The sequence below is a fragment of the Arachis ipaensis genome, chromosome B8, assembly GCF_059453495.1.
Source record: "Arachis ipaensis isolate K30076 ecotype BB chromosome B8, ASM5945349v1, whole genome shotgun sequence".
NCBI lineage: Eukaryota > Viridiplantae > Streptophyta > Magnoliopsida > Fabales > Fabaceae > Arachis > Arachis ipaensis.
In genome coordinates this window covers 49,508,807-49,518,364 of record NC_142443.1, presented here as the reverse complement: position 1 = coordinate 49,518,364, position 9,558 = coordinate 49,508,807, and the positions used below count along the sequence as shown (strand labels likewise).

The 9,558-nt window shown below is 40.7% G+C and overlaps 1 non-coding gene across 1 annotated transcript; it reads right to left on the bottom strand.

Moving 5' to 3' along the window:
• Positions 1 to 9,116: 9,116 nt before the first annotated feature.
• LOC148548019 (small nucleolar RNA R71) lies at positions 9,117 to 9,220 on the bottom strand. Its single transcript, XR_015898697.1, has one exon. It is a non-coding gene; the product is annotated as a small nucleolar RNA R71 (small nucleolar RNA).
• Positions 9,221 to 9,558: the final 338 nt, after the last annotated feature.

Here is a 9,558-nt window from a genome sequence, read left to right as displayed (position 1 = left end):
CGCACACTCCTGTGCATACGCACACCCCTTTGCACAGCCCCCTGTTCACAGTGCTCGCACGCTTTATGTGTGAGCACCCCTTTGAATTTTGTGCCTTCTGCGTACGCATATACCTGTGTGCGTACACACACAACCCCATTTTTGCGTTTTGTGCGAACGCACCTCCCTGTTCGAGCACACACCAACTTATACCCCTTATGTTGGGAGCGTTCGCACACCTTGTGCGTCCACAACCCCCCTCTTTTCTCCCCTTATGCATATGCACAGACCTGTGTGCGTACGCACACACGTAGAGATATCTGACAATTTTGACGTTTCATTTTCTCTGAAAAAACAGAGCTACCTGTGCGTGTGCACAGCTCTGTGTGAATGCACAGATCACCCTTGAAAAAAAATCCTGCTGTGCGTACGTATACATGTGTGCACCCGCACACACCAATTTTCACCTTCTGCTTGCAATTCTCGCACAAGCTTATGCGTGTGCACACCCCTGTTTCACACCTTTTGTGCGTACGCATTGACCTGTGTGCATACGCACAGCTCTGTTTTCTCACCACATTACTTCTTTTCTCCTCTTCTCTCTATTTCTTCTCTTCTTTTCTCTTCCCCTCTCTTCTTTCTCCCCTCCAACCACCATCCACCACTATTTACCACCACCTACCATCCTCACCTTTAGTTAGTTAGTTAGTTAGTTTGTTGGTTAAGTTTAATTTTCTATTTTGGTGCTAAGTGTTGGATGATTGAGTTGATGAATTGATTCTATTAAGATATAGCTGCTGAATTATTGATATTGTTATTGCTAAATATTGTTGGATATCTTCATTGAGGTCATACATTTTTGCTTGGTATTGAGTTCTTCATGTTTAATTTTGTGCATACCAAGTACTCATAACATTGCCTTTGAAAATATCTTTGGATTTCTAATTACATGTTTTGGCCACCATGTGATATGATTTCATTATCTATCATTAGGCAATTTTTTTTGTAATGCATTTTCTTTTTTAGGTGATACTTGTTATGATTGATTTTTATTTAAGTCACCTATTTGATTCATTAACATTAAGAATTGTGAAATTGGATCATAAGCTGATGCCAGGGCATCTTGGCCAGTTTCACTGACCTTTTCTTTACTGTTTTTAGGATAGTTTCATACATTTCTTTAGGAAATAAGCTACTTTTGGGTAAATATTCACTTATGCCTTGATTCAAGCATACATTGTGCATTTTGCATAATTTCATGAGAATTTTGCATAAGTTTAGTGACAAATATTATGTTGCATTACTCATGACTTGGACTAGAGCTTTGATGCACTTTATTGCTTGATTTCAGGACCAAAAAGGAAGCAAGAAAAGGGGAGGTAACTTGCAAGATTAATGAGAAAAGTGATTGCCAATAACATTCTCAAAAAGCCATCAATGCCCACTTTAGAGAGTCACGTTAACTAAGTTAACGTGAACTCTAACGTGGAGAAGAGAAGTTGAGCCAACGTTAGTGACACTTAACATTGTCACTAACGTTGGCAATTACTCATAAGTGGCCATGTTAGAAGCCACGTTAACCTAGTTAACGTGGCTTCTAACGTTAAGGGGGGAAGAGAAGCCAACGTTAGTGACACTCAACATTGTCACTAACGTTGGCCTATGGTGCAAAGTACCACGTTAACTCCCACGTTAACTTGGTTAACGTGGGAACTAACGTAAAGGATGAAGAGTTGTCGACAATGTTAGTGACACTCAACATTGTCACTAACGTTGAAGCAACCACACAACCCCCAAGAGTCACGTTAACTTCCACGTTAACTTAGTTAACATGGAAGCTAACGATGAAGAATGAAGGATGAGCCAACGTTAGTGACACTCAACATTGTCACTAACGTTGGGATGGCTAAAGATGGCTACGTTAGAGGCCACGTTAACCTAGTTAACGTGGACTCTGACGTGAGACCCAGGGGCACATTGGAACGTTAGTGACAATGTTGAGTGTCACTAACGTTCTCGAAGGTTGGCAAGGACCACGTTAGAAGCCACGTTAACCTAGTTAACGTGGGCTTTAACGTGAAACAAGAAGGGGCACACTGGAACGTTAGTGACAATGTTGAGTGTCACTAACGTTCTCGAAGGATTAACAAGGCAACGTTAAAAGCCACGTTAACCTAGTTAACGTGGGTTTTAACGTAAGGCAAAGGGGTACATTGGAACATTAGTGACAATGTTAAGTGTCACTAACGTTCTCGAACTTATATTCTCACTAAATATTAACACCCCTAACGTCCTGAGCTGAAGTCTCTGCCCACTTAGCACTTTCTCTCTGCAAGTAAAGCCAAGCCCAAATGAAGAAAAGAACTGCTTCAAACTCAAGATCCAAGGGCCCAAGACTTGAAGAGTAAACTAGAAGCTGAGAAGAGTAGTATATATAGGAGTAGCTTTGAATTGTAAAGGAGTTCTGGAGGCTGTGAAAAAGGGAACTACTCTCTGTATTTTACTTTCTTTGCAATTTTTAGTTTTGTGATGTATTCTCCATCTTTGTTTTCATTTTCAAGAGCTATGAACAACTAAACCCCTTTCATTGGGTTAGGGAGCTCTGTTGTAATTTGATGGATCAATACTAATTTTCATTATTCTTCTTCTATCTTTCCTCTTGATTTTAATTGAAAGCTTTTGATCTTCATCCCATTGAGTAGTTATCTTGGAAGAGAAGTGATGATCGGATAATTTATACGCTTTTTGGCATTGTTTTTAGTATGTTTTTAGTAGAATCTAGTTACTTTTAGGGATGTTTTTAATAGATTTTATGTTAAATTCACATTTCTAGACTTTACTATGAGTTTGTGTGTTTTTCTGTGATTTCAGGTATTTTCTGGCTGAAATTGAGGGACTTGAGCAAAAATCAGATTCAGAGGTTGAAGAAGGACTGCTGATGCTGTTGGATTCTGACCTCCCTGCACTCAAAGTGGATTTTCTGGAGCTACAGAACTCGAAATGGCGCGCTTCCAATTGCGTTGGAAAGTAGACATCCAGGGATTTCCAGCAATATATAATAGTCCATACTTTGGCCAAGAATTGACGACGTAAACTGGTGTTCAACGCCAGCCTTCTGCCCAAATCTGGCGTCCAGCACCAGAAAAGGATCCAAAACCAGAGTTGAACGCCCAAACTTGCACAAATACTGGCGTTCAACTCCACCAATAGCCTCTGCACGTGCAACACTCAGGCTCAGCCCAAACACACACCAAGTGGGCCCCGGAAGTGGATTTATTCATCAATTACTTACTCATGTAAACCCTAGTGACTAGTTTATTATAAATAGGACCTCTTACTATTGTATTAGGCGTCTTTTTGACCATCTTTGAACGCATTGTTCTTAGATCATGGGGGCTGGCCACATGGCCATGCCTGGACCTATCACTTATGTATTTTCAACGGTAGAGTTTCTGCACTCCATAGAGTTTCATCAAATTCACACAACACACCCCTCTACACTCTCCTTGGCCGAAACCACATCTCCCACTCCCTCTCCATATTTCTTCTTCTTCTTCTTCTATTCTTTTGTTTATTGCTCGAGGGCGAGCAATATTCTAAGTTTGGTGTGGTAAAAGCATAGCTTTTTTGTTTTTCCATTACCGTTGATGGCATCAAAGACCGGAGAATCCTCTAGAAGAGGGAAAGGGAAGATAAAAGCTTCCACATCCGAGTCATGGGAGATGGAAAGGTTCATCTCCAAAGCCCATCAAGACCACTTCTATGATGTTGTGGCCAAGAAGAAGGTGATCCCTGAGGTCCCTTTTAAACTCAAAAGAAATGAGTATCTGGAGATCCGACATGAAATTCAAAGAAGAGGTTGGGAAGTTCTAACAAATCCCATCCAACAAGTCGGCATCCTAATGGTTCAAGAGTTCTATGCCAATGCATGGATCACCAAGAACCATGATCAAAGTAAGAACCCGGATCCAAAGAACTATGTTACAATGGTTCGGGGGAAATACTTAGATTTTAGTCCGGAGAATGTGAGGTTGGCGTTCAACTTGCCATACATGGAAGAGAACGCACGCCCCTACACAAGGAGAGTCAACTTTGATCAAAGGTTGGACCAAGTCCTTATGGACATATGTGTAGAAGGAGCTCAATGGAAGATTGACTCCAAAGGCAAGCCGGTTCAACTAAGAAGATTGGACCTCAAGCCTATAGCTAGAGGATGGTTAGAGTTTATTCAATGCTCAATCATTCCCACTAGCAACCGGTCTGAAGTTACTATAGACCGGGCCATCATGATCCGTAGCATCATGATTGGAGAAGAGGTGGAAGTTCATGAGATTATACCTCAAGAACTCTACAAGGTGGCTGACAAGTCCTCCACTATGGCAAGGTTAGCCTTTCCTCACCTCATCTGCCACCTATGCAATTCAGCTGGGATTGACATAGAGGGAGATATCCTCATCAAAGAGGACAAGCCCATCACTAAAAAAAAGATGGAGCAAGCAAGAGAGCCCAGTCATGGAGCTCAAGAGGCGCAAGAAGCTCACTTCCATGAGATCCCTGAGATGCCTCAAATGCACTTTCCTCCACAAAATTATTGGGAGCAAATCAACACCTCCCTAGGAGAATTGAGTTCCAATATGGGACAACTAAGGGTGGAACATCAAGAGCACTCCATCATGCTCCATGAAATAAGAGAAGATCAAAGAGCAATGAGGGAGGAGCAACAACGACAAGGAAGAGACATAGAAGAGCTCAAGGACATCATTGGTTCCTCAAGAAGGAAACGCCACCATCACTAAGGTGGATTCATTCCTTGTTCTTATTTCCTCTGTTTTTCGTTTTCTATGTTATGTGCTTATCTATGTTTGTGCCTTCATTACATGATCATTAGTAGTTAGTAACTTTGTCTTAAATATATGAATGTCCTATGAATCCATCACCTCTCTTAAATGAAAAATGTTTTAATTCAAAAGAACAAGAAGTACATGAGTTTCGAATTTATCCTTGAACTTAGTTTAATTATATTGATGTGGTGACAATGCTTCTTGTTTTCTGAATGTATGCTTGAACAGTGCATATGTCTTTTGAAGTAGTTGTTTAAGAATGTTAAATATGTTGGCTCTTGAAAGAATGATGACTAGGAGACATGTTATTTGATAATCTGAAAAATCATAAAAATGATTCTTGAAGCAAGAAAAAGCAGCAAAGAACAAAGCTTGCAGAAAAAAAAATAGAAAAAAAATAGAAAGAAAAAGAAAAAGCAAGCAGAAAAAGCCAATAACCCTTAAAACCAAAAGGCAAAGGCAAATAAAAAGGATCCCAAGGCTTTGAGCATCAGTGGATAGGAGGGCCTAAAGGAATAAAATCCTGGTCTAAGCGGCTAAACCAAGCTGTCCCTAACCATGTGCTTGTGGCGTGCAGGTGTCAAGTGAAAACTTGAGACTGAGCGGTTAAAGTCAAGGTCCAAAGCAAAAGAAGAGTGTGCTTAAGAACCCTGGACACCTCTAATTGGGGACTTTAGCAAAGCTGAGTCACAATCTGAAAAGGTTCACCCAATTATGTGTCTGTGGCATTTATGTATCTGGTGGTAACACTGGAAAACAAAGTGCTTAGGGCTACGGCCAAGACTCATAAAGAAGCTGTGTTCAAAAATCATCATACTGAACTAGGAGAGTCAATAACACTATTCGAAATCTGAAGTTCCTATAGATGCCAATCATTCTAAACTTCAATGGATAAAGTGAGATGCCAAAACTATTCAAGAGGCAAAAAGCTATAAGTCCCGCTCATATGATTACAGCTATGTTTCATTGATAGTTTGGAATTTATAGTATATTCTCTTCTTTTTATCCTATTTGATTTTCAGTTGCTTGGGGACAAGCAACAATTTAAGTTTGGTGTTGTGATGAGCGGATAATTTATACGCTTTTTGGCATTGTTTTTAGTATAATCTAGTTACTTTTAGGGATGTTTTTAATAGATTTTATGTTAAATTCACATTTCTAGACTTTACTATGAGTTTGTGTGTTTTTCTGTGATTTCAGATATTTTCTGGCTGAAATTGAGGGACTTGAGCAAAAATCAGATTCAGAGGTTGAAGAAGGACTACTGATGCTGTTGGATTCTGACCTCCCTGCACTCAAAGTGGATTTTCTGGAGCTAAAGAACTCTAAATGGCGCGCTTTCAATTGCGTTAGAAAGTAGACATCCAGGGCTTTCCAGAAATATATAATAGTCCATACTTTGGCCAAGAATTGACGACGTAAACTGGCGTTCAACGCCAGCCTTCTGCCCAAATCTGGCGTCCAGCGCCAGAAAAGGATCCAAAACCAGAGTTGAACGCCCAAACTGGCACAAATACTGGCGTTCAACTCCACCAATAGCCTCTGCACGTGCAACACTCAGGCTCAGCCCAAACACACACCAAGTAGGCCCCGGAAGTGGATTTATTCATCAATTACTTACTCATGTAAACCCTAGTGACTAGTTTATTATAAATAGGACCTCTTACTATTGTATTAGGCGTCTTTTTGACCATCTTTGAACGCATTGTTCTTAGATCATGGGGGCTGGCCACATGGCCTTGCCTGGACCTATCACTTATGTATTTTCAACGGTAGAGTTTCTGCACTCCATAGATTAAGGTGTGGAGCTCTGCTGTTCCTCAAAGATTAATGCAAAGTACTACTGTTTTCTATTCAATTCTTCTTATTTCGCTTCTAAGATATCCATTCGCACCCAAGAACGTGATGAAGGTGATGATTATGTGTGACGCTCATCATCCTTCTCCCTTATGAACGCGTGCCTGACAAACACTTCTGTTCTACATGAATTAAGCTAGAATGAGTATCTCTTAGATCTCCTAACCAGAATCTTCGTGGCGTAAGCTAGAATGATGGCGGCATTCAAGAGAATCCGGAAGGTCTAAACTTTGTCTGTGGTATTCTGAGTAGGATTCAATGATTGAATGACTGTGACGAGCTTCAAACTCGCGATTGTTGGGCGTTAGTGACAGACGCAAAAGGAGGGTGAATCCTATTCCAGCATGATCGAGAACCGACAGATGAATAGCCGTGCCATGACAGGGTGCGTGAGCATATTATTCACTGAGAGGAGGGGATGTAGCCACTGACAACGGTGATGCCCTTGCATAAAGCCAGCCATGGAAAGGAGTAAGACTGATTGGATGAAGATAGCAGGAAAGCAGAGGTTCAGAGGAACGAAAAGCATCTCCGTTCGCTTATCTGAAATTCCTACCAATGATTTACATAAGTATCTCTATCCCTATTTTATTATATAATATTCGAAAACACCATTATCACTTTATATCCGCCTGACTGAGATTTACAAGGTGATCATAGCTTGCTTCATACCAACAATCTCCGTGGGATTCGACCCTTACTCACGTAAGGTATTACTTGGACGACCCAGTGCACTTGCTGGTTAGTTGTATCGAAGTTGTGACAATTATGAATTAAGATCAAAGCACCAAGCTTTGGAGCCATTACCAGGGATTGTTCGAGCCTGGACATCACAATTTCTTGCACCAAGAAGCTATTCAAACTTGGATCTCTTTTGAACCTTGAAAGAGGAATGAAGAGATCAAGCTAGAAATGCTTTCTCATGCTGGACCAAATTGGGTTTGGATGGGTATGTGATTATAACCCTCTCAATACTTGGTTTGGGAAATGCATGTGGTATAATCAGTGACCATACTTCATCTCTTCTCATGAGCAATTGACCAAGGAATTGGCTATTGATCAAGATTTGAGAGATTGAATTGCAAGAAATTGTAATTCAATCACTTAAGATTGCCAAGGAGATCAATGAGTGCATTGATTGAGAAAGAGATGAAAATGAACTTGATCCGGAGAATTACAACATCTCCTAAGCCCAATGAACTCCCCATCTCTGATCTTACCCATTCTCTTTAATTTCTGTCATTTACTTTTATGAGCAAATCCCCCATTTCCATTTACAATTCTGCAATTTATTTCCAGTCATTTACTTCCAGTCTTTTAATTCTAGCATTTACTTTTCTGTTATTTACATTCTCGCCATTTTAATTTCTGCAACTCTCAACCCAAATTCTGGATTCGCTCAACTAGAACATTCTTCTAATTAAAGTTGCTTGATCAATCAATCCCTGTGGGATTCGACCTCACTCTATTGTGGGTTTTTACTTGACGACAACTTCGGTACACTTGCCGAAGCGAGATTTGTTGAGAGACAAATTTTCCGTGCATCAAGTTTATGGCGCCGTTGCCAGGGATTGATTGTGCATCAACAATGATTAAATTGGAAGATCACTAGATTGAGCATTTTTATTTTGTGAATTTCATTTTTCTGTTTGAATGATTTACTTTTTGTTTTAGTTAACCTTCTTCCCTTCTCCCTCTACTCGTTTGTTTTTCTTTGTTATTTTCAATTTTGTTTGCTAACCCACTAACTGTTTGATATATTGCACCACCCACAACTAACAGTAATTCTGACACAAATACTGTCTGCACCTATTTTCTTTGCTTGTACTTGTTGGTTGTATGACAGGGAGAAGAAGCGGGGCTTCAACTTCTTTTGATTCTGAACCTGAGAGAACCTTCCTTAGACTAAGGAGGGAAGCAAAAGAAAAATATGTAGTTGGTGCTGAAGAAGAGGAGGAACACTTTGAGGAATACTTTGAACCTAACATGGAAGAAAACATGGAAAATCATCATGAAGAAGAGACTCACAACCATGGCAGAGGAGGTGGAGCAAATCAGGCTGGGGAGGATAGAAGAGTTTTGGGCTATTACATCAATCCAAACCCAGGCAATTGTGGAAGTAGCATCCAAAAGCCAACAATCCATGCCAACAACTTTGAACTTAAACCACAGCTCATCACCCTTGTTCAGAATAACTGTTCGTTTGGAGGAAGTGTTCAAGAAGACGCCAATCAACATTTAACCACCTTCCTGAGAATATGTGACACAGTGAAGTCTAATGGTGTTCATCCTGACGCCTATAGACTGCTCTTATTTCCCTTCTCACTCGGAGACAAGGCAGCCAAGTGGCTGGAATCCTTCCCAAGGGAGAGCTTGACAACTTGGGAAGATGTGGTGAACAAATTCTTAGCAAGATTCTACCCTCCTCAACGAATCAATAGGCTGAGAGCTGAGGTTCAAACTTTCAGGCAACAAGATGGTGAGACTCTATATGAAGCATGGGAGAGGTTCAAGGACTTAACAAGGAGGTGTCCACCTGACATGTTCAATGAATGGGTGCAGCTGCACATTTTTTATGAAGGGCTCTCTTATGAGTCAAAGAAGGCCGTAGACCATTCATCTGGAGGATCCTTGAACAAGAAAAAGACCATTGAGGAAGCCATAGATGTTATTGAAACAGTAGCAGAGAACGACTACTTCTATGCTTCCGAAAGAGGGAACACAAGAGGAGTGATGGAGCTAAACAATGTAGATGCTCTGTTGGCCCAAAACAAGCTCATTACCCAGCAGCTGGCTGACCTCACCAAGAAGATGGAGAGGAACCAAGTAGCAGCAATCTCCACTTCATCAACAACACAAGAAGGAGTGCATGAAGAAGCAG